The sequence below is a fragment of the Anolis carolinensis genome, chromosome 2, assembly GCF_035594765.1.
Source record: "Anolis carolinensis isolate JA03-04 chromosome 2, rAnoCar3.1.pri, whole genome shotgun sequence".
NCBI lineage: Eukaryota > Metazoa > Chordata > Lepidosauria > Squamata > Dactyloidae > Anolis > Anolis carolinensis.
Window position 1 is genome coordinate 33,346,268 of NC_085842.1, and position 25,712 is coordinate 33,371,979.

The 25,712-nt window shown below is 43.0% G+C and overlaps 1 protein-coding gene across 2 annotated transcripts in view; it reads right to left on the bottom strand.

Annotated features, from left to right (window-relative positions):
• lhfpl4 (LHFPL tetraspan subfamily member 4) overlaps positions 1 to 25,712 on the bottom strand; it is a 91,440-nt gene that overhangs the window by 61,641 nt on the left and 4,087 nt on the right. The gene's annotated exons all lie outside the window — the stretch shown is intronic.

The window sequence follows — 25,712 nt, forward strand, 5'->3', positions numbered from 1 at the left end:
ATAAATGAATTTTTTAATACCAATAATATTTAATTCTGTTTTAATGTTTGTATATTTGTAGATTTTAAACTGTATCAAAATGCATTTAATGTAAGCCGCTTTGAGTCTCCCTGTGGAGAGAAAAAGTGAGGTATAAATAAACATAAAACATAAAAATAATTATAATTTTTCATGTTAATGTGGATGGGCAGTTTTGCTAATATATCTCACTGGTCCACCTTTGCAGGAAATCCCAGCTGGATCTAAGTCAGTAGTATGAATCAGGCAGCCTTCCAGAAGTTGTTGGACTGTGTATTCCAGTCTTGCCAGCTATCAGAGTCAATGTTAAGGAATGTTGGAAAGAATCGTCCAGCATCAGGATGATTGCACAGTTCCTACCATTGAACTCAGTAGACCACCAAGCTGCTTTAGCACAAAAGTTTGTATATTTTTAACATGCATGTCCAGTTCTGTCAAACATATCCTATAATTGTTCTGTAGTTCACAAGACTTGTTCAGAGAAACATATAATTGTGGTGACCCTAAGAACTGGGCCGCTGGGAAATGATATCTTCAGTCATGGAGTAAATCACAAAGAGGCACCTGGCGTCTCCCAGAATTGCTAGGCCATGCTTGTTTGGGAATTCAGGAAATTTTAGTACAAAAAGCAGTGTTTCCAAAATCTGGCAAGGGAACAGGCAACTGGCAGCACAGTGTGCTCAAATCTACCTCTCTGAAACATCCCTATTGGTTTCCACCAGGGCAAGCCCAAGGCATTCTGCTGCCCAAGTCATATGACCCCTTCTCACTTGCCTCCCAGGGGGAACTGCATGAAAAACTAGCTATTCTAACACCTTTAGCAGAAAATTCCACCAGTTTTTCATGGTGCAATTTGAAATACAAAAATAACTGAAAGGGCAGAATTATTTGATGCTTCTTGCTAATGCCTAAAATCTGTGTTAGGTTTAGGTTCAGAGAACCAGAGTAGCTGTCACGACCCAGGCTACAGAGCACCAATAACCATACGCAGAGGCCAGATTCTATCTAATATCTTTATTAAGGAAATATATAAAGTTAGTAAAAGCAAATGTAAAAGATAGTCCAGAAGCAGACCTTTCAGGAAAGGTCAAAATTAGTCCAAGGAAATAATGTCCAGTATGAAATATTAAGGTCCAAAGTTGTAATCCAATAACCGAAACACTCACTTTGACAAGCAAAGTGAGGGGAGATGACAAGGTCCTTTAGTCCAGGAAACTTGAGCGAGTCTAGAAAATAACTTGATACTTGGAACAAGGCTTGAACGTGGAACAAAGGTAACTAAGAACAAGAACAAGGTCCGTGGAATAACTTGATAAATCCGTGGAACAAGGCAAGGATTGATCCTGGGAAACTAGGCAAAGTCCGTAGATAAACAAGGCTGGGAACCAAGGCGAAGGCTGGATAGCAAGGCAAGGCTTGAGCAGGAGCGAGGCTTGAACCGGAGCGCGCTGTCCAGACACAACTCGCTCCGTAGGCTGACGAATTGACTCCGCGAAGTTACTTCGCGGGTAAATCACCTATATAGAGTCTAACTTTTCCCGCCGAAGCAGTTCTCTGGGAACCAGAAACGAAAGCTAATCTTTGAGACCAGATGTTTGACTCCTTAAGGATTCTCACGAAAAAGGAGACTTAATTGGCAGAATTCTTGGCTGCTATCCTCGCACTCCTGCGCGAAGCAGCTTCCAAACCTCTCTGTTGTTTACAAAACTCCCGGCGCAAGAATACGGGAGAAGTAGGCTCTGGGCTTGTTTGACATACTTCTGGGAGACAACTTTCTTGCAGGTGCAAGGTTCCCAGATCTGCCTGGGAAAGATCTGGCTGAGAGGAATCCAGTTCAGACTGGGAAGGTAAAAACCCCAAGTTTTCATCTTCATCAGGAATTACCATGTCCTGAGCAGGACTACAAGGCCCATGGGTCATCACACTATCCCCCTCCTCAAGGCCCCTCCCAAACTGGGGCCCTCTCCCCGAGGCGCGAGGTCGCGGTTTGGTGGGATAGGTCTGATGAAAGCGACGGGTTAGCTCAGGAGCATGGACTGTGGAGGCGTCTTCCCAAGAGCGTTCCTCAGGGCCAAAACCCACCCAGTCAATGAGATATTGTAGGCGGCGGCGGTGAAAGCGAGAATCCAAAATGTCCTCAACCTCGAACTCCTCCTCCCCATTCATCAAAACAGGAGGGGGGGCCGGTTGGTCTGTATCAGGACGCACACCATCCGCCGGAAGGAGCAGGGAACGGTGAAACACTGGGTGAATGCGCATTGAACGCGGAAGTTGGAGTTTGAAAGTCACAGGGTTTAATTGCGCCACCACTGGATAGGGGCCAATGAAACGGGCATCTAACTTCCGGCAAGGGCGGTGGGAGGGCAGAAAGCGAGTGGACAGAAAAACCCGATCTCCTACCTTGATTTCGGGGCCCGGCTGGCGATGTTTGTCAGCGTGGCGTTTATAGTCCTCCTTGGCTTGGTCCAGTTGCTGGAGCAAAAGTTGTTGTACCGCTGTGAGTTCCTGCAGCCAATCCTCTGCTGCGGGAACTTCTGAAGTTTCAATGACAGGGGGAAAGAAACGTGGATGGAAGCCGTAGTTTGCAAAGAACGGCGTTTCTTTAGTAGAAGCTTGAACTCCATTGTTGTAGGCAAACTCAGACAGTGATAACAGAGAAGCCCAATTGTCCTGTTGGTAGTTTACATAACAGCGAAGATACTGCTCCAAAGTGGCATTGGTGCGCTCCGTTTGCCCATCTGTTTGGGGATGATGAGCTGAAGACAAGCGAGAGTCTATGCCCAATAGTTTTTGTAGCGCCTTCCAAAAACGAGAGGTGAATTGAGATCCACGGTCTGTGACTAAACTCTTGGGCAATCCATGTAGTCTGAAAACATGTTGAAGGAATAGATCCGCAGTCTCTTTGGCCGTGGGGAGGCCTTCGCAGGGAATGAAATGGGCTAACTTGGTGAAAAGGTCCACCACCACTAAGATCGTGGTGAATCCACAGGAAGGTGGTAGGTCAGTGATGAAATCCGCAGAAATTATTTCCCATGGGCGAGATGGGGTAGGAAGGGGGTGTAAAAGCCCTGAGGGCTTCTCCCTTCGTATCTTGGAGCGCTGGCATACTGGGCAGGTGTTGACATATTTTTCCACATCCTTGCGGATCTTGGGCCACCAAAAATCCCTTAGGATCAGATGCATGGTTTTAAATAGTCCGAAGTGTCCTGCTGGTTTGCAATCATGACACAGACGAAGCGCTTTTTCCCTGCCCGGTCCGGGTGGGATATAAACATGATTTCTATAGCAAAGCAGCCCATCCTTAAGCGAAAAGGGAAAATGCAGACCTTGGCGAAGTTGGTCCTGCGCCCAGGCATCTGCTTGCTGACTAGCCCTGATTTCTTGAGCACAGAGGGGTCCTGGAGTAGGGGAAGTAGAACCAATGGGAATGGATTTGGTGTTCCCCACTGTGAGCGTGGCAAAGTTCTCGGGTTGTAGTAGTTGGGATTCAAAGGTCTCCTTGCGTCCTGCAGCGTATTCTGGTTTACGTGACAGGGCGTCTGCTTGCTTGGTCTGGGCTGGGGTCACATAATGAATCTGGAAGTCAAAACGTTCGAAGAATAAAGCCCAACGTTGCTGCCTCTGATTTAGTTTGCGGGCAGTTCTTAGATGCTCTAGATTACGATGATCAGTGTGGACTTCAATGGGAAATTTGGCCCCTTCTAGCCAATGTCTCCAAGTTTCAAAGGCTGCCTTTATGGCCAGTAGTTCTTTTTCCCAAATGGTGTAATTCCTTTCTGGTGTGGTTAGTTGACGAGAGTAAAAGGCACAGGGATGGAGGTGATCTCCCACCGGTTGTAAGAGTACAGCCCCAATTGCCACATCTGAGGCGTCCGCTTGCACAACAAAAGGGGTTCCAGGATTTGGGTGCTGTAGAATTGGCTGGGAGGTGAATAGTTTCTTTAGTTGCTGGAACCCTTTCTCTGCTTGATCAGTCCAGCGGAAAGGCTGCTTTCCACGGATGCAGCTAGTGATGGGGTCGGACCAGCGGGCAAAATCTGGAATGAACTTGCGGTAATAGTTCGCGAACCCCAAGAACCGCTGCACCTCTTTCTTGTTAGTTGGCGCCTGCCATTCCAATACTGCTGAAACCTTGGCTGGATCCATGGAAAGCCCTAGAGGCGAGATGCGGTAACCAAGGAAATCTACCTCTTGTAGATCAAAGGCGCATTTTTCCAGCTTGGCATAAAGTCCATGGTCCCGCAATCGTTGTAACACCATTTTGACGTGGTTCTCATGTTCTGATTGTGATCTAGAAAACACCAAAAAATCGTCCAGGTAGATTATCAAGAACCTGTCTAGATAGTCCTGAAAAATGTCATTGACAAAATGCTGGAACGTTGCGGGAGCTCCGCATAAACCGAAATTCATAACTCGGGACTCGAATAATCCGAATTTGGTCTGGAAGGCGGTCTTCCACTCGTCCCCTTCCCTGATGCGAACTAAGTTGTAAGCCCCCCGAAGGTCCAGCTTGGTGTAAACCTTGGCTCCTCGAAGCCGATCCAGTAGATCCGAGATTAAGGGCAGGGGATAGCTGTTCCGCTTGGTGATATTGTTCAATGCTCTGTAGTCCACCACCAAGCGTAGTTCTCCTGACTTCTTCTTCACAAACATCACTGGGGAGGCGGCTGGGGATTGAGAGGGTCTGATGAATCCCTTGCGAAGGTTTGTCTCTATGAATTCCCTGAGAGCTTCTTGCTCTGGTTCAGTCAGGGAGTAGAGATGCCCTCGCGGGATCTGGGCCCCCTCCACCAAGTCAATGGCACAGTCATAAGGTCTATGTGGGGGTAATTTTTCGGCTTCTTTCTCATTGAATACATCCCAATACTCGGAGTACTTCTTTGGCAAGGTGATGATGGGCTCGGTGTCCGTGGCATGGCAGACCTTGGCTACGAGGCAATGGTTTTGGCAGTACGGTGAAGCAAACTGCAGTTCTCTGTTGGACCAGGAGATGTTAGGGTCGTGGAGAGTCAGCCATGGGATTCCCAAAATCACAGGGAAATGGGGAACCTCGGTAACAAAGAAGGAAATCTCTTCCATATGTTCCCTTATCCACATCCTGGTGGGTTCCGACCACTGACTTACGGGGCCCGTCTTGAGGGGGCGGCCGTCTATGGCTTGCACCACACGGGCATTCTTGAAATCATGATATTGTAATCCCAGAGAGTCGGCATACTCTCTATCAATGAAATTGTTGGTAGCTCCAGAGTCTATCATGGCGTGGATCATGACGGGTCCCCTTTTTGCTGACCATAATGTGACCACGAGAAGGAACAGGACCCCGGTTGGCGGCTCTTGAATGGATTTTTTGACCGGGTTGGCGAGCCTCTCTACACCCGGTCGTTGGCTTCCCCCGCCGGCTGTGTGCCAGTCGGCTCAGACGCCTTCGTCTCCGTGGAGGACGCCGCCGCAAGACGGGCGGCAGGCTTCCCTTTGGCTGGGCACTCTCTGGCGAAGTGGCCCCCGTTCCCGCAGTACCAACAGAGGTTTAAGCGTTGACGACGGGCCTTCTCGGCGGCATCTAGTCTGGGACGCACATTGCCCAACTGCATCGGCACTTCCTCGCCTCCTCTGGGGTATGGGGTTGGCGGTGGGGGTCTCCACACTGGACGTGGCTGGACGCTGGCGGGAGCGGGGGGTTTTGCCCCGGCTCTACTGCCCTGGCCTCGAACCCACTGTTTCCTGTTGGCAATCATGACTTCAGCCCGTAAACATTGATCAATGAGTGCCTCGAGGGTCTGGGGAGGATCCACCTTGGAGATTTCTTCCAGCATTTCAATGTTGAGACCCTCCCGGAATTGTCCTCTGAGGGCTACATCGTTCCAGCCGGTGTTGTGGGCCAGCACTCGGAACTCGGCTATATACTGAGACATAGGTCTGTCTCCTTGGAAAAGGCGACGGAGTTTGTGACCGGCTGCCTCCAAATTGTCCTCGATTCCCCAAGTCTCCTTGAGGTGGTCCAAGAAGTGTTGCGCTGATCTTAGGTGTGGAGAGGCTTGGTCGAACAGTGCCGTCGCCCAATTGGCCGCTGGCCCGTCTAGAAGACTGTAAACCCACGCCACTTTGATGTCTTCTTGGGGAAACTCGGCATCACGGGCCTCTAGATATGCTTGACATTGGCGACGGAAAACATGAACCTTAGAAGCTTCTCCAGTAAACTTGGTAGGCAACGCCATGGCCGGGAGGCGGATTCCGCGCTCCCGCAAGCCCTTTATTTCTCCATCCTGGGCGTTGAGTCTGTCGCGGATGCGATCCACTTCGTCCTTGCTGATGGTGTAGCTCAGTGGCTGCCCACCGGGCACGGTTCCGGTAGACATTCTGGCCGAGGTTAATTGGTGCTTAGGGTGGCGGAGTCAAACTGTCACGACCCAGGCTACAGAGCACCAATAACCATACGCAGAGGCCAGATTCTATCTAATATCTTTATTAAGGAAATATATAAAGTTAGTAAAAGCAAATGTAAAAGATAGTCCAGAAGCAGACCTTTCAGGAAAGGTCAAAATTAGTCCAAGGAAATAATGTCCAGTATGAAATATTAAGGTCCAAAGTTGTAATCCAATAACCGAAACACTCACTTTGACAAGCAAAGTGAGGGGAGATGACAAGGTCCTTTAGTCCAGGAAACTTGAGCGAGTCTAGAAAATAACTTGATACTTGGAACAAGGCTTGAACGTGGAACAAAGGTAACTAAGAACAAGAACAAGGTCCGTGGAATAACTTGATAAATCCGTGGAACAAGGCAAGGATTGATCCTGGGAAACTAGGCAAAGTCCGTAGATAAACAAGGCTGGGAACCAAGGCGAAGGCTGGATAGCAAGGCAAGGCTTGAGCAGGAGCGAGGCTTGAACCGGAGCGCGCTGTCCAGACACAACTCGCTCCGTAGGCTGACGAATTGACTCCGCGAAGTTACTTCGCGGGTAAATCACCTATATAGAGTCTAACTTTTCCCGCCGAAGCAGTTCTCTGGGAACCAGAAACGAAAGCTAATCTTTGAGACCAGATGTTTGACTCCTTAAGGATTCTCACGAAAAAGGAGACTTAATTGGCAGAATTCTTGGCTGCTATCCTCGCACTCCTGCGCGAAGCAGCTTCCAAACCTCTCTGTTGTTTACAAAACTCCCGGCGCAAGAATACGGGAGAAGTAGGCTCTGGGCTTGTTTGACATACTTCTGGGAGACAACTTTCTTGCAGGTGCAAGGTTCCCAGATCTGCCTGGGAAAGATCTGGCTGAGAGGAATCCAGTTCAGACTGGGAAGGTAAAAACCCCAAGTTTTCATCTTCATCAGGAATTACCATGTCCTGAGCAGGACTACAAGGCCCATGGGTCATCACAGTAGCATAGTGTTTTTGTCAAAGGTCAGACGCCAACTGAGAGCAAAATATAGTTTATTTAATTAACAATTCAAAAACAGTTCAGTAAATTGTCCAGAAGCTTTAAACACTTAATTTTCAGTGTTATTAAGCAGTCAAAACTGAGAAAACGCCAAAAGTGCAAACTGGCGTATAATCCGGAATATCCAGAGATAAAATCCGGATTAAAACTAAAATGCTTGAACTCAGCTCAAAATCACAAAACAGGCTCAAAACGGCTAAACACACAAAGGTAAATAGTTCCAAGGACCCAAAACTTCCCCAAAATCCAGAAGTACAATAAAAATCCCAAAACTAAAGAAAAAACCCAAACTGGGCTAAAGCTCTTCGCCGAAAGCAGCACAAGCAAGCAAAGCAGGAAAACGCTGAAGAGATAGCGGCAAGCCGCTGCGGAGTCAAAAGCCAAGCCGGGAATTAAAGGAGCATAGCGTTGTGACGAAGTCAAGCCGGTCCAAAGTTGGGATAAGGAAACAGCGCCAGAGTCGAGGACGAAGCCAGCAGTCAGCAACAGTAGATAGCCATGGAGATGAGAACGATACCAAGCCGAGTTTGGGAGCGAAGAGATATGCCAAGTCGAATTCCAGTCCAAGGTCCAAGGGGTGAAGTTGTCACAATAAGGTCCACATCACGGGATGGCACAAAAAGCCAAGACAATGAAGGCGAACAGCAGATGGGTTGCAAAGTCCCAAGCCAGTCTTCAGAATCACGTACAGGAAACCCAATGGCGCCCAGCAACACCTTGCCACACGCAAAGAATAATGGCCAACAATCCCCAATTTATTTAGGTTCCTTTGGGCGTCCAAACCTCCAACGCCCTAGGGTCAGGTGTCCCAAGTTCCTCATCAGAATCTGAACTCCAAACAGCCAACACCCTAGGATCAGGCATCCCAAATTCCTCATCAGAATCAAGATCACCCTGTCCACACCCAACTCTATCCACACCTGTGGAACTGCCCTCATTCCTCCAGGTAGACCATGTGGGGTCTACTTCTGAAGATACCCAAGCCTCTCCTGCATCCACAGCATCCATGGACCCAGTTTCCTCCCCAAGATCCTCCGGAGCCCGTGCCCAGTCTATGCCAACTTCCTCTGCCACTACCGGTTCCTCAGCATCCATTTCCACCTCAGGATCCCCTTCCAAATCCTCACATGAATCCTCCTCAGAAGACTCCCCATCTAACTCCCTGATTCTCTTCCAGCGAGCCCTCCTTGTGAGGGTTCTTCCTTCCCCTCCTGATCCCACCATTATCACTCACAGTCTCAGAATACCCATTCACAACAGTTTTTGAACTAGGACTACTCAGGAGCCCTGCTTGCCTATGGGAAATCCACTGGGTGACCTTGGATAAGTCAGGCTTCCTCAGCTTCAGAGGAAGGCAAAAGCAAACCTCCTGTGAATAAACATGGCCAAGAAATCCCTACAATATAGTCACCATAAGTGGAAAACAACTTGAAGGCACACAGGCACAAAATCTGTTTCCTAAGGTGCTTGCCCAATGGTTGGGCTGGCTCTTTTCAATGACAAGCCCATTTGAAGTATCTTCCCAATATGCAAAGGCAGGTGCAATGCCATATCCACGTCCTTTAGATACCACTTCTTTTCAATAGTTGTTAACTGGGTCAGCTTTAATGGCTGCTGTTTTGCTACCATAATTCCTTTAGTTTCAGGAATTGTTTTGGGGAACTAAACCCAATGGTTTGTGCCAACCAAAATACACCTACTGCATCCACGGGACATGTTAAGCCACCACTTTGTACAAATCCCAATTGATTAAATGAATCAACTATAGTTGGGACTAACAATTGGATTTAAGCCCACAGTCCAAAATGAAATTTTTTACAAGATTAAAACAGAAAGAGTTAAAGTAGCACACAAAGCCTCTGATATTAAAAAGCACAAGGAGGAGAATCAGAACAGAGAATAACATTTGTATGCTGCTGACCTATAACATCCTCCAAATGGTTTGCAATAGATAAACAACCTGTTTAATTATAAAATGAAACACTAAACCGCAAAATGAAAAGCAGCATAAATGCAAAACCAAAAAGCTTCACCACCCTAGAATGCTTGTTAAAATGTGCATGCCCAGAATGCTCAACGGGCTGGGATGAATGCAAAGCTTTTTGTTGCTAGCTATTGGTTGGATTTATAATTTGCTTTTCTCCCAGATTGGAGTCCCTTTTTCTGCCAAAGAATGCTGGTGCCCCACCAAACGACAACTCCCGGGATTCCATAGGATTGATCCATGGAAATTAAAGTGGTGTAAAACTGCTTTAATTCTACAGGGAAGATGCACTTGTAGTCCAACATTCAAACCATTATGTCACACTAAATCTAATGCGAAGATGCTTAGAATGAAAAACAACATACACTCAACATTGGTTCTTCCATGAGTGGGATGCCATTAAACAGAAAATACCTCATCCCAACAGTTACCCATATCACTTCATTTGGAGAAATCAGGGTCTCTGGCAATTATATGATTTAGATAAATAAGAAAACAATTTGACAGTACTTTGGGAAATCAGTTCCAAACTATATAGAGCTTTAAAGGTATTTTAAAAAGTTTAAATTGACCCAGAAATGAGGGGGAAGCTATGGTGTGATTTTCTTGGCAAGATTTGTTTAAAGGTTTGCCACTGTCACCCTCTTAGGCTGAGAGAGTGTGACTTGTTCAGGGTCTTCCGGTGGTTTCCAGGGCTGAAAGGGGATTCCAACACCTCCGTCCAAAATTCAAACTATTACACCATGCTGGCTATCATGCATGCTATTCTTTCTCTTTTGCTCAAACTGTATTATTTGCATTCTTTGGCCGATGATGTCACCTCAGCAATTAGAATACTTGTGAATACTTTATGATAAACCTAAGAGGGCAGGGATTGTCATGGCACAACACAAGAAAGATTTGGCTTCTAATACTTTTGTAAGAACATACATTTCTCTAACTTCAGTCTCAAATTGGATCTACACTGATTTATAATCCAGTTTCTGAATTCAGATTATCTGCTTTGAACTGGATTATATCAGTCTACACTGGATTCAGAATTGGATTACATGGCAGTGTAGATGGGGCCTCAGTAAACAGAAAGTATGAGGGCAGGGAAGCGGGAGCAAAAAAAAAAATCTTATCCTCAGTTCCCTATAGCTCTGTCCATACTGCCCAGGCGTGGTGGTGCTCTGTATAATATCCTGCCTATATCAAAAAGTAAAGACTGCTTTTTCAGACCACACTTTGAATACTTGGTGGACACTAAGGGACATGATAGTCATGTTTAAATATGTGAAAGAATGTCATACTGAGGAGGGAGCTAGCTTGTTAACTTTTGGGCACCACATGTTAACTTCTGGGCACCACATTTCAAGAATGACATCAACAAGCTGGAACATGTTGAGAAGGGCAACCAAGAAGGAAACCCTATAAAAACCAGCTTAGGCAGCTAAATAAGTTTGTGGAAACTAAGCCCTATGATGAGCAGCTTAGGGAACTGAGAATATTTAGCCTGGAGAAAAGGTGAAAGTTGATACAAATGCCATATTTAAATCCCTGAAGGGATATGATGCAGGAAATGGAAGCAGCTTCTTTTCTACTGCCCAAGTGACTAGCGTATGAAGCAATGGATTCAAACGGCAAGAAAGTACATTCTACCTAAACATTACCCTGATGGTAAAAGTTGTTTAATAGTGGAAAAGAAAGCATAAGAAAGTGATGAACTCTCCTTCTGAATCTTTAAATAGAAGTTGAGCAATCATAATACAGAAATGTTTTTGTTGTATATTCCTGTACAGTAGGGAATAAACTAGATGACCTTTGGGATAACAATTAGGTCTATGATTATATGAAGCAAAAACATGCAGCTACTCTGTGTTTCTGCTCCAGTCAATATGCAATATACAGAAGCTCAAAACCATAGATCTCCCTAACATTTGGAACTTACTGGAGCTTACCCAATGCCTAGGGATTTCCTTCTGACAAGATTAATGGGAATACTTCTACAGCCTTACCTAGAGAACATAGCTATTGATCCACCTAATGCACTAGTGTCTATATCAGGGGCAGGCATGGTTTTATCAGAGTGAAAAGTGACTCCTTTATCATTAAAGGTTGTGTGGATGAGGGAATTTCAGCAGGGGTTGCTTGTGACCTGGTTGTGTGACAAGCAATGACCACTGAAATTCCCTTTGCTATGTAATCATTAAAAATACAGAGACCATTTTCAGTCTTGCAGTTTTCACTTTGGCAATGGGTGGGTAACATATAGTTGACAGGCTGTGTACATACATGCTGGTTATTTTTGTGCCAACTTGTGGTCTTCTTTTAGCCATGTCTGCCACATTCACACTGTTGGAAAACAGCGATGCCACCACAAAACACCTTCTCTTTGGCATTACTGCCCACTCCAGAAAGGAATTAGACAATCTGCCCTCTTTAGAAGAGGATACTATGGTGAGAATGGGCACTCTGACATTTTCTTGCACCACAGAGCTGTCCCTGTAAATTAGGAGGAAATCTGGTGTAGCTGGAGCCTTGGATGTAGCAGCTGAAATCCAGCAGAAATCGTGGCAACTCAATGGCTTATGTGCATCCAGGTCAGCTGCCACATACCCGACATAAACAGCAGAAGTTGCAAGAGTTACATAATGTCTTTTGATTGCTACTGCTTGGAGGCATCTGCCTTGAAGTACCCCAGGGTCAAGCTGCTTGTCCATTTAGCCCAGTGCCATTTGCTTTGACTGGCAACAATTTCACAGAGTATCAGGCAGAGGGGAGACCTTTCTCACCATCTGCTACCTGCTCTTTTTAGTTAACAATGTTCAGGAATCAGTGCAGGATCTTACGCTGCCGATTTTTTGTGTTTTGTTCACAGTATCCCTATATCCCACCCTTCTTAGTGTGGCCCAAGACAGCTAACAAGATAAATCATTTAGAAAACATCAGAAATAACAATTTGAAGAATAAGAGAATGAAAAATCAACAGCACTATAAATATCACAGAGGTGGAAGGTTTGCATGCTGGTTGAATCAATGGTGCTGCAGATAGGATGGATGGACTCCAATGCCCTTTATATTATTCCTGCTCATGTAGCATACTGTCTGGGGTCAATGGTAGTGGAGTCCCACAACTGTTAAAGGCTACGGGGTCTTTTCCTCAGTAAATCTTACAGTACAAGGACTTCCCAAACAGGAGTATCCAATCACTGTGAGAGTCAGCATGGACTACGGTTCGACCATAGAAACTCATAGGGTGAACGATGGGAAGTCACATTCTCTCAGCCTCAGAGAAAGGTAAAGGCACCCCCCCCCCCGAAAAAAAATCCAAGAAACTCCCATGATAGGTTCACCTCAGGGTCACCATGAGTCAGAAACAACCTGCAGGTACACAATGATAGCAGCTGAATGCATGTCCTCTTCCACTGAGTTACACTCTTTCCCCATTTCTTCTGGATCAAAGAGTATAACTTTTGGTAAAGAGCAATGATAATGGGAAGCTATCTTGTACAGGGTCAGATCATTCATCCATCTAATTCAGCACTTCACTTATTCTAAGTGGTTGTAGTTCTGTACTTTCTCTCTTTCCAACTCTTGCCACTTGGGAATCTTGACCCAAAGACCCACAGCTCCTATCTATCTATTTATATACTTTACAGGATGTATTCAAAGACCCTTTCACATGATAAGGTATATTTTTAATCATATATAACAAAATTTTAAACCAAAATAGCAATGTTCTCTTATACAGGATGAGGTTTTTTATCCCGAAATCCAAACTACTGTACTTCAAAATCTTTTTGCTACCAGCTGCCTATTTCCATCTTTAGAGAAAAGGGGTAGTTGCATGCCCAGTGCTTTCTAAGTTTTTCCTAAAGGTGCCCTGGTGGGAGAAAGATAATGAATAATACTTTTCAGCTATTTTGTGATAAGGGGAGAAAGTATGCTCACAAGCCAAGGAATCATTTGGAATATCTCATTTTTGTAGGGGGCTTGTGTAAGTGGACTTCTCTTTCCCCCATGAGGGCTCCTTGAAGAAAAACTCAGTAGACATTAGACATGTGATAAGCCCTCCTTCCTCCCTATACTACATTCACTATATATATTAAAACACAGGCATTTCAAAATCCAAAAAAATTCTGGTCCCAAGCATTTTGGATAAGGGAGCCTCAACTTGTAGTGGCATGCAAGTCACTCAAAAGTGAAACATTTTTGAAAGGAAGGGAAATACTGAGTAGTCAAAACAATGCCTTAATGTTAGACTGTGTTAAGAGGATTGTTTCTTGTGCCCACTGTAATGTTAAAAAGTGTTGTGTTCATTAGAAACATTTGTTAAAATGTGATGTTGTTTATGAGAGAAATTATGGTAAAACATGTTTATGGATATCACTTATTTTATGTGAATGAAATAAGAATTGGTTCAGCAAGGGGTGAAAGTAGGAACTGTTGGAGTCAACTGGTGATTGGCTGAATGCTTGATGAGATTCAGAGGGAGACTGTCAATATTAGAGTTAGAGTTAGAAGAAGAGATAGGGATTAGTTAGATTGAGGACAGTTAATTAGGTTCAGCTAGAATTATGAGGTAATAGTGAAAGAGTTAGTAGAGTCAATTAGGATTTAGATGTGTTAAATAAGTAATCTTTAACTGAATGTTGATTAATTATTTTGGCATTATACAGCTATGCTTCTGGGAACACTATAATATTATTGTTGGTTGAATTCAGACACATGATGTCTGTGGTTGTAGCAGTAGTTCAAGGATGGTGGTAATGGCTAACTATGGGGTTACAGGATGAAAGAGTTTTACACAGGAATCAGAAGGACATCTAAAATGACTTCCCAAGTGATAATGACAGCAATGGGACATGTGGAGATTACCATATTTGATGTCATAGTGGGGGACACTAAGTGACATGATAGTCATGTTTAAATATGTGAAAGAATGTCATACTGAGGAGGGAGCTAGCTTGTTTTCTGCTGCTCCAAAAATTAGGTTATGGAGCAATAGGTTCAAATTACAGGAAAAAAGATTCCACCTAAAAATTATGAAGAATGTCCTGCTGGATTGTGTGTTTTCCGGGCTGTATGGCCATATTCTGGAACATGGCCATACAGCCCGGAAAACACACAACAATCCTGTGATTCCGGCCATGAAAGCCTTCGACAACACAATGTCCTGCTGGTAGGAACTGTTAGATAGTGAAATCAATTTCTACAATCCTGTATGGCTCTTCATAGCATAGTATGTCTGCATGTGGACTTTTGCTAAGTTGAACCACAAATCTACCAAAAAGCCTCTGAAGCCCTTCCTCCAGCACTGCCTTTCCTTGTTTCACATGGAACAGGCAGAATCACAGAAGCATAGTCAGGTCTGAAATGGTTATCGCAGCACGATATCTTCAAAGGACCCTGATGGATCTCAGTGCTGCTGCCATCATTTCATATTTGGCTTCTGTGATCCCACCCAGGGGGCTTTAGCAATTGGATGCTGTGGAGGAAACCAATGCAAACTCCCACAGCCCCCCCCCCCAAAAAAAAGACATACACAAAAGTAAGAAAGAAGAAAAACATACCCAAGTGCATGTCCTTATCAGGATACCAAAACCAAGTAACTGGGCTCTGCAGCATTAGAAGTTTCCAAATCATCTCCAAAGGAACCCCCATATTAATTTCATTATGGTAATCTAACCTAGATGTGAGTAGCATATCAAAGACTGCTTCTGCTTGATTTCAAGAGCCACGTTTTTCATGTGATCTCAACACAAAATGACCAGAAAAGCAATTACTAAATATTGTAGTATAGTTATGCTACAGCATTCCTGATCAATGTTCTCTTACCACTTCTCTTCTTACCAATGCTCAAAGGACAGAGAAGACAAAATCCTGTCTGACCCAAGGCTCTGAAACAGTTTGAGGTACCAGACACCTGGAGCATGCCAAAAAAGTACACAGGGAGCCAGGGTTGTATGGTGGATTATTACTCTGGAGACCAGGGTTCAATTCCATGCTCTGCCATGAAAATCCACTGGATGGCCTTGTGTGGGTCACATACTCACAACCCTAGAAAACCTTGTGTCATGGTTACTACACATCAAAGCAACATGAAAGCAAACAACAACAACAACAACAACAACAGACTTTTAGAGCCGCACAAGTATATTTTTCAGCAGGGGGCAAAAGGCAAGATGGCAACTCCACCCATGGCTCCACATACATACAGAAATGAATACTTGAATACTTCCTTACTGCATCATAACTCAGAGCAGCAATACAACCTTGTGGCACAAACAGTTCTACCCTACAATAATAATAACAATAAAAAATAATCTTTCCGTGGTCTGCTTGCCACCACTATCCAGCAGCATCTCATATATTTTACCATCCCCCCTGTCTGTATTTATCACAATGTTTTTGTTTTGCAAAGACATTGTAGTTTATTATAGGTTCCATTTTTTAATACCTGTCACAAGTGAGGTATAAAGCCCCTTCCACACAGCTGTATCAACTCAACCTTGAACTGGAGCATATGGCAATGTGGACTCAGATAATCCAGTTCAAAGCAAATATTGTGGATTATCTGCCTTAATATTCTGGGTTATATGGCTGTGTGGAAAGGCCATAAGAAGCACCAGGGGATGGACTTGATGAATTTGGTATGTAAATGAATAAATGAAGTATACAGAAATATTGGTGTTAGAGTGTTGCTACACTGGGTCCTAAAGTAAGTCCAACTCTGAGTTCCTTTCCCACATTATCAAGTTACCACCACAACCAGTCACCTGATATGAGTGAGAAGTGGAGGTTCGGAAAATGTATTTATCTTTGTATTTGTAACCCCCACCACTACCTCCTCTTTATATACACACAGTTATCCCGCCACATATGGAGGTTTAATTTTTTTTGGATCTGATTATTCACAAATTTGATTTAAATCTCTAGGAATCTCTAGTCCCCCAGTGTGACTCTATAGTCAACTTCCACAGGAGGATCTAGAGAGGAAACTTCTCTAAATATTTGTAGGTACAGTACTTCAGTGCAATTTTATGGTCAACCTCAGGTGGAGGTTTGCTATAGTAAAATTGGAAGATTATAGCTCTTTCTACACTGCCATATAAACCAGATGATCAAAGCAGACAATCTACACTATCTGCTCTGAATTGGATTATTTGAGTCTACACTGCCATATAATCCAGTTCAAAACAGATAATCTGGATTTTATATGCCAGTGTAGAAGGGGCCCTAGAGATTTCTAGAAAGGTGTTCTCGCAGAGAAAAAATATAAAATATTTTATTTGTGGTTTTTCACTTTTGTGGGTGGGGGGTGTTGTGCCCTTATTCCCAGCAAATGTGGAGACATAACTTTAAATAATGTTTATTTGTTTGTTTGTTTATTGGATCTGTGCAGGAATTTGGGAATTATGGTTCAAACAGTTAATTGTGCCTGGTTTTCCATTCTGAGCCAGCTGGAACTCAGCCACCTAAGCAGCTTCCCAGATAACTAGAGAGAAATGCAGCTGTCCCTGGTTTCCGTTGCAGAACTATGCCAAGGTATAGACTATGATATGTGCATATGGCTGTGGCCGTTCCCCTCTCAGTCCCGCTAGCCACCACTTCTGTCATCACCTACTGCATCTTGGTGTGTTCATCCCCAAAGGCTCACAATTAAAGATGACAAGTGGTATCTGTGGAGGAAGAGAAGGTGGGGCAAGGAGGACTCTGGCAGACAGCAGTGCCATGTAAGAACTTGGGCTTGCCATTCACTTACCCAGAAAGAAGACTCCAGGTGTGGGACTCAAATTAGGACATGGTCACCCATTTGAAGATTTCCTCCCCCTCCCCAAAACCACCTCTCTCTCCTTTTTCATCCTAGAACATGGCCTAGCATCTGGCTGTATAATAATCAGCAGGATTTTATGAAGATCCCCAGACCTGAGTTACTTGGGTTTTGGCTTTTCGGTTTTTGTTTGAAGAGGGCAGATGGCTTGGTTTTTCTGTTTGGAATAGCAGAGCATCCTTCCTCTTAATTAGATTCTGCTTCCTTTGGGGGGTAGGGGAGGCAGTTCTTTTGCTGGAGTTTTCTGGGAAGCCCTAATTAGAGCCTTCCCTGATTTGTTGGGCACTAATTAGGCATCAAAGATTGAAAGTGTTTTCAAACAGAGATGGAGGCAACTCAGTCTGAGGTGGCAGTAAACCGGACCCCATTCCGCAGCTCCAATAAGAAATAACCTCAAAGAAATTTGCATTCTCAAAATACTTCCATGTTCCCCCTCCTTTTTGCTAAAGCGATATTTCCAAAGAATACTGATCAGAAACAAAATCTGTGTCCCTTTCTGTTTCCCATCTATGGACAGGTGCTGTTCAAAACACAATCCCACCAGCCAAAGACTGGACACATCAACCCACCTGCCAAAATCAGGTGCACAGTATCCAAAACCAATCAAGTTATTTTATACCAGGGGGCAGAAAGTCCTATCCCTTGCAATAAATACATACAATAATGAAATAAGAAAGACTTCTCTCTTATTTTTTGACTGCTCAAAACTCCTGCCTGAGAGGGCTACCTCACATTTCCTAAGAATAGGGTTGGTCTTACCAAATTAGTCAAAATTATCCTGCTCTCATTATTCACAGTTTGTTTTTTCTTGAAGTCATCTTGCACATAAAGCCAATTACCACTGGAAAAGAATAATGCAAGGTTCCTTGCCACTAGCAGCTGGAAAGATGGGACTAGGAATAGCTCACAAAAGGAATCCCCCCCTTGTTGTTGATTATAGGTCTCATCATCCACTTTCCAATACCGTTAGTTATTAGAGTTTGTGGACGTTAAAATTCAACAGAAACGAACCTGCAGTCAGGCACTAATGGGTTGCTAATGCTGAATTTGCCCCCTGCTCCCCATGTACCTCACTGCAATAATCTGAATATGGATTTTGACTTTTTTCCTTTCTTTTTGAAGGTCTGGTAATTAGTTTTAGAAGGAAAATTAGGGATACTATGGAAAGAGAACCTCACAGGTACAAAAGTATGCAAGTGGGATACTGAACTGCAAATATTACCCTCATCCTCTGCCCAACAACCATGCACACATATATACACACTTTCTTATGATATTGCAGTGGGTCTGCCTTGTAGTTCAGTGTAGCTTGCCATTGATTTCAGGGCAGGGATGTGATATCCTTTGAAGATGGATAGATCCGACTTCCAGTCTGTATATACTGTATATATTCATTTTGTTTCTTAAATCTTCCTTTTATTTTTAAACTTAATTTTATTTTTAAAAATACCTAGCTTCACCTTGGACTACAATAGAATGAACTGTTACAACTCCTCATTTAGATAGAACAACATTATCTTAACAAAACACAATACTATTTTCTTACATGTTTATATGCACATTTTATAGCAGCATTGGAGTTGTCCTGAGATGAAACATGGATGATTAGTGCAGGGTAGAATGAATATTTTCATTTCTATTTCCTCCATATTGATAACCTTGACCTAATATGCACCAAGTCTTTTCCTTCAGGCTGTTATCTCCATGGTCATATTGTCCTACCTCAGTCCTTACAATGATTTATGCAACTGCTAAGCATGCTTTATATATTCTCAGCCACACAAGTTCTCAGACTTTTGTTTACCTTCTGATTAACTGGATGAATAACTGCTAAATCACTCAAATCGGCATATTCTGCAGGACAATTTATCCAGTAAATAAAACAGAACTTTATGAAATGGCTGAAGTGTTATTGCAAACAAATTTGTGTATTTCCCAGCACAGTAGAACATTCAGAAAAAAATACCTGTCCCCTCCTCTGCAAGAAAAAAAATTGTTTCCCTGGTATTTAGGCAAAGACAAATCGCTGCCTTTGGTAGGTATTCGGAAAATAACACTTCCATTGCAGAACTGCTTTATTAACTATCACTGGCTCATTAATCACTTAACTGGTTAGAACAAAGTGGTTAATGGGCTAAAAAAGAGATGTTATCATCTGATAGTTGGACATCTGGCAGGCCATTTTCATATCTTTTCAGCAGTTCTCTTACCTGTGACTCTACCAAATTCTATATTTTTGTTACTTTCCTTCTCTGCGACATCTTTGGAAGCTGAAATTAGTAATTTCCATTATTAATATATTTTATGATAGATTTTTAATACATTAACTGAGGAGGAGAAGGAGGGGTTTGGGGCAAAAGCATGTGGTTACTCAATCCTTGGGGTACATCTACATGTGAAATTAATGTTGTTTGACACCACTTTAAGCGCTATGGCTCCATGCTATGGAGTCATCAGAGTTGTAGTATTTTGAGATCACTCTCCTTCTGTGAGAAAAAGTATTGGTGCCTCACCAAACTACAACTCCCATGACTCCATATCACTGACCCAAGGCAGTTGAAGTGATAACTATGACAAGATTCAATGGCTCTCCCTGTTTAGGGATAGGACTTTATTGTAGGAATCCAGTAAGAATTTACAAAAACATGATATGCTATTTGCCGCACTACAATGTTCAACATTCTAATCTAAAAACATTTCTCTCTCTAACCCTAGTCATTGCATTTTCTTGCTTGACAGGGGCAGTGGGAACAGCATCTATTCCTAATTTAACTTAATTTAATGTGTAGTCAGCCCTCTGTATCCATAAATTTTTCATCCATGAATTCAACCACCCACAGCTTGAAAATATTCAAAACAAAATCCAGAACAAAAACCTTGATTTTTCTATTTTATATAAGTGACACCATTTTACTACAGCATTGTACATAATGGGATTTAAGCATACATGGATTTTGGTATCCATGGGGGTCCTGGAATAAGATCTCACAGACACCAAGGCCTCATTGTAATGTATTAGTCACATTTAAAACCCCTCCTTTTCTCTGAAAAAATGAAGATAACATACATGACCCTCTCTTCCTCCACTTAATCTATACAGCAACCTGTTAGGTAGGACAGACTGATCAAAGGCCACCCAAGTTAATTTCATGGCAGTATCAGCTTGAACCTGGGCTTTCCCAGCCCAGTACGCTTAACTAGTCGACCAAGACCAGTTATTTGCCATTTATTTTCCGAGCCCAATTCAAGGTGCAGGTGCTTACCTACAAAGCCCTGAACGGTTTGGGACCATCCTACCTCCGTGACCGCATCTCCGTCTACGAACCCACACGTTCACTTCGGTCATCTGGAGAGGCCCTGCTCGTGATCCCGCCTCCGTCGCAAGCGCGGTTGGTGGGGACACGAGACAGGGCCTTCTCCGTGGTGGCCCCCCGACTCTGGAACACCCTCCCCAAGGATCTCAGACAGGCCCCTACATTGGCAGTCTTCAGAAACAACTTGAAGACCTGGCTGTTCCAATGTGCCTTCCCAGATTAATAGGAAATCTCCAATACCAAGTCCTATAAGCACTTTATTAGAACTTAGATTGCATATCGCACCCTGCACTTGCCCTATAAGCCTTATATTTCACCTGTCACATCAGCACTTTTAATCTTGTACCCATTACTCTGGCCCGGCCCAGTTTTATTGTGTTTTAGCATATTGTTTACTGCTTGTTGTTTATACTGTTTTAATTGTTTTAATTTGCCTTTTGTTTTGTATTGTTATATTGTGTATTGAGGCCTTGGCCTTTGTAAGCCGCATCGAGTCCTTCAGGAGATGCTAGCGGGGTACAAATAAAGTTTAATAATAATAATAATAATAATAATAATAATAATAATAATAATAATAAGACCACACTGGCTCTTGTTCTGTTCTCTCTTTTGCACTATACGTATTTGCTAAATAGAAACTTAAAACTCACATCAACTCTCTTCTTCTGGCTTCTGGCCTCACTGCTCTCCTAATCCTCTCATCACATCAGGAGGGTTTTGCCCTACAAAGGATCCAAGAAGACTGTTCTGTGGGATCATGTTTATTCCAAAAGACAAATGCGAAAAAGAAATATCATTGATTGTTGAACTACAACTCCCATTATTCCTCACTGTTTTCTATTCTGATGTGAGTTGTGGGTTAATAACACCTAGGGAGCTACACAGTTCTCATGCCTGGGTTAGAATCACATTTCTTTTTGTTTAAACAACAAAGTTGCTTCATTGGTCACTTTAGATTTAAAGCCATTTCCCCTCTATCTGACAGATAAGATGAGGCCAACAAACTCTCCTATACACATTAAAATCAGAGTTTATGAGAGAAATGGACAGCTACAGAGAGGAAAGAGATTAATATTTGAACACACATACACACCCAAGGAGGATGCAATGATGCTTGCAGTGTGAGTGTAAGTGACGTTGTGTCACTTTTGATATTGATTGTGGCTCATTTGGGGGCATTTTATGGTAGGCTTCAGCTGGAGCAAAACTGTTGTGTTTTACAATGGTTTTAAGCCATGAGGGGGTCATTTTTTAATTTATGAGATACCTGGAAGCTGTAAAAGTGGCACTTTGAGTCCTACGCCTAGTCTATAGGCATGTTCGCCCCCAAAGGACACAAACAACACCTCCTGGATACAACCATTTCTCTCTCTTGTTGACCAGAACCCTTTCTTAGCCTACAGAAACTGCTGTACAAGGAACACAAACTATAATATCTGCATTTTTGGTAAGGTAGAGAAAATACTCCTTCCCATAATTTAAAAATGCTTGCCATGGGGAACAGTCAAACCCCAGCAACACTGGTCCATACTTCCAGATTTAGAAAAATTCTAATAATCACAGACATATAGTTTTCTTGGACTGTCCTAAGCTCTTTTTTAGACATTCTCATTCCTGCTAACCAAGCATTAACTCACCGCTTCTTCCCAGAATGCTGAGCTAGGCAGCTTGTCTCATTTGGGATTCAGGTCTTTCTTCCTTAGGCTGGCCTGGCTGCTGGGTCTGAGCCCAGAGCGTAAACTTGAAAAATGCCCTTATAACAAGAAGAAGGTCTTCCTCCATTTTGAAAGGAAGACACCTTCATTCTCCTTGTTTTCATTATACACCTGCTGAAATCCCCCAAAGTTGTATACAGTAATTTCCATGTCTTATTTTTAGAAATTTGGCCCATATGCCCTATAGTGATCAGGAAATCTTACTCCATGTCATTGTGTATGTGCTATCATGACTTCAAAGCTTTCCCAAGCTTTGCAACCAATTAACATTTTCATTTGTCTCTTTCTCCCTTCCGCTCCCTTTAGCAACATGGACAGCGGCAGTAAGGAGTTTGACCAATCCTGAGGATTATGTGTCCAGCTCCCCATGGTGAGGATTTGGTCTTTGAGCTCATTTTAAATCATTAAGTCTTTGAAACATTCATAATTAAAGTCCGAGGAATTTTCTAGTTAAGCCGGAGACAGTTTGTAATCATTTATCTGAGCCCAGAAAAAAAATTACAGGCATATCAGGGCTTCCTTCAGCCCTGATCTGAGCTAAACCCAAGATCAATGGTTCTCAAGATTTTGGTCTTCCAGATTTTTTGGACTTCAGCACATTGATTTCAAGCCAACATGATTTTGACTAAAGGATTATGGGCACTGTAGGTCAAAATATCTGAGAATCAAAGTTTGAGAACCTATTACATGCAATTTCATCAAATATTTTTCTCATTTCACAGCCTATTGAAGATTGCCAGAAGAGAAATAATATTCCATCCCATGACTCATATACATATACATGATGCAACTATATTTCACATGCTATCTAAACAATTCTACTCCAGTACTTGCCACTTAAACCACGGCAACCTGGAACTGCTGTTTGTTCAGTTTTGCAAAGAAAATACTCTGTGTAGACTTAGAAGATGAATGCACATCATCTAGCCATTCCAATGCCAATAGCATTCCCAGAATTCCTTACCACTGGCTGGCTTGGTTAAAGTATTTGCCCCTTTTCTGTCAAAGAGTGCTAGTGCCTCTTCAAATTTCTACTCCCATAATTCCATAGCACTGATCCATGTCAGTTAGTGGTGTCTGGCTGCATTAATTCTACAGTGTAAGTGTCCCCCCCCCCCCATGTGCGTCCACCTTTACCAAAATAATCAGACCATATACCCAAATCCATTCTTTTCAAACATTTTGAGAATGCTCTGTATTTAGGTTTCCATTCTAAGGCATAGAATTAAACTATATAATGAATACAGTTTGACACCACTTTAAGTGCCATGGCTCAATAGTATGGAATCTTGGAAGTTGTAGTTTACTAGGTCTTCAGACTTCCCTGCCAAAGATTGTTGGCACCTCACCAAAACTACAACTTTCATGGTTCCATAGCACTGAGCCAGTGTCAAATTGCATTCATTCTACAGTGTATAGAGGCCCCATGTTTGACCACTACCAAAATTACCAGATGGCATACTCTTCTGGATGCCCAAGCCCATTCATTTCCATACCCTTTGAGGCTGCTCTGCATTTAGGTCCCAATCCAAGAGGGTGAAGTGGTCCCATTATCTCTCATTTAGATTTGAGCTTCTTCCTTTTCCTCCTTGGTATTTGTGCGAACTGTTGGGGGACATTTGGGACTTTTAAGGGGGTGGTAACAGCAGTTCAACCATGGAATATACTGACTGAGAGTGCAGTGGTGTTTCTTTCTCTGGAGGTTTTAATCAGAGGCTGGATAACTATCTGTCAGGAATGGTTCAACTGTATATTCCTGCCTGGCAGAATGGAGCTGGGTTGGATAGACCTTATGGTCTCTTCCAACTCTAGGATTGCCAATATAGGGCTGCTCAATATAGGACTGCACAATATAGGGCAGCATTCCCAACTCAAGGCAACTAGCCATGAACATGATATGATGCAAACTAAAAAACAATATAAGTACTTTTAAAAAAAGAGTGTATATAAGGTCTGTATGTGGTTGTCATGCTTTGGTTCCTACCTGCAAGCAGCTGGATCCAGGCACACATTTTTGATTTCTTTCCTTTTCCTCCTTAGTTAGGTCTGTCTTTATTTGTCTTAATTTGCTTTGAATGGTTGTATTTCAATATGAATATCAATTCAATACTGAGTTGATTGGTATGGTATAGTATGGGAGTATATAATATCAGGCCTATTTTTAATTGCAAACAACCAGAAAATACATTCATCTAGCATTTACCAATCCCTGTGGCTGCTGGGTAACTAAGAGCCTATTGTGTGTGTGTGTGTATGTATGTATATGTGTATGTATGTATGTGTGTATGTATGTGTGTGTGTGTGTGTGTGTGTGTGTATATATATATATATATATATTTATATATATAGCGCCTGCAAGTCAGTGCGGGTGTCATGCTTTGAGAAGGATACTGACAAATAATAGTGTGCCCAGGGAAAGTGACAAGAATGATCAGAGGTTTGAAAGCCAAGCCCTGTCAAGAGCAGCTTTGGGAGTTGTGTATGCTTAGACTGGAGAAGGGAAGTCTGGGAGAGACATGATAGACATGTTTAAACATCTGAAAGGATATCACATTGAGGAGGGGTCAAGCTTCTTTTTTGCAGGAAAAGAAATTACACCTAAACTTTAGGAAGAACTTCCAGATGGAAGTGGAATATGCTGCCTTAGTGGAATATGCTGCCACAGAGTGTGCCGCAGTTTCTCTCTTTGAAGGTTTTTAAACAGAGGCTGTTGGGAGTGCTTTGATTGTGTGTTCTTGCATGAAAGACTGGGGATGGACTACATGGTCCTTGTGGCCTCCTCCAGCTCTGTTATTCTAAACAGGCTGAAGAAACATCAATGGCCGAAGCAAATAACCATAAGCCTCTTCAAGGACTTGAAGAAGTTACTCGTACTTTTTGGAGAACAATATCCAACATCCCCTAGTTCAGATTCATAACTTAAAGCTCTGGGTTGTGATAATAAAGTAGATCTCTCCATAAAAATTTTAATGGCAGTTTATAAATCCAAACAATTCCAGATGGTGAAAGAAGCTAGGTAGCTATATCAAGGAACTAGACTCTCAGTTAACTGGCATCTACCAACCCCAATGGGTGTTGGTTATCTGAGAGTCTACTGTGTAGAACAACAACGACAACAACAACAACAGAATCAGAGAATAACGAAGACCATGCAGTTCAACCTCCTGCCATACAGAAAGACACAATCAAAGCCCTCCTGACAGATGGCCATCCAGTCTCAGATTAAAAACCCCATTAGGAAGGTTCTTCCTAATGTTTAGGTGAAATCTCTTTACCTGCAGTTTTAATCCATCGCTCCATGTCCTAATCTCCAGAGCAGCAAGAAGCAACCTTCCCCCCTCCTCAAAGTGACATCCTTTCAAATACTGAAACATGGATGTCATGTCACCTCTCAGACTCTTTTGCCAAGCTAAACATACCCAGCTCCCTTCAG